This window comes from Fulmarus glacialis, unplaced genomic scaffold, assembly GCF_000690835.1.
Source record: "Fulmarus glacialis isolate BGI_N327 unplaced genomic scaffold, ASM69083v1 scaffold20293, whole genome shotgun sequence".
Taxonomy (NCBI): domain Eukaryota; kingdom Metazoa; phylum Chordata; class Aves; order Procellariiformes; family Procellariidae; genus Fulmarus; species Fulmarus glacialis.
Window position 1 is genome coordinate 3,195 of NW_009201277.1, and position 250 is coordinate 3,444.

Consider the following 250-nt stretch of genomic DNA (forward strand, 5'->3'; position numbering starts at 1 on the left):
CATCACGGCCCCACAGTCCACATCTCGGCCCCACGGGTCCCTGGGCTGCAAGTCTTTTCCCTCCCACGAACAGATCCCCCACGCCCAGGGAAGCACAATCCAGGCTCACAAAGAGGACAGGGATTCGTAACCCTTTGCTAACTCAGCGCTGCAAGTCTTTTCCCTCCCACGAACAGATCCCCCACGCCCAGGGAAGCACAATCCAGGCTCACAAAGAGGACAGGGATTCGTAACCCTTTGCTAACTCAGC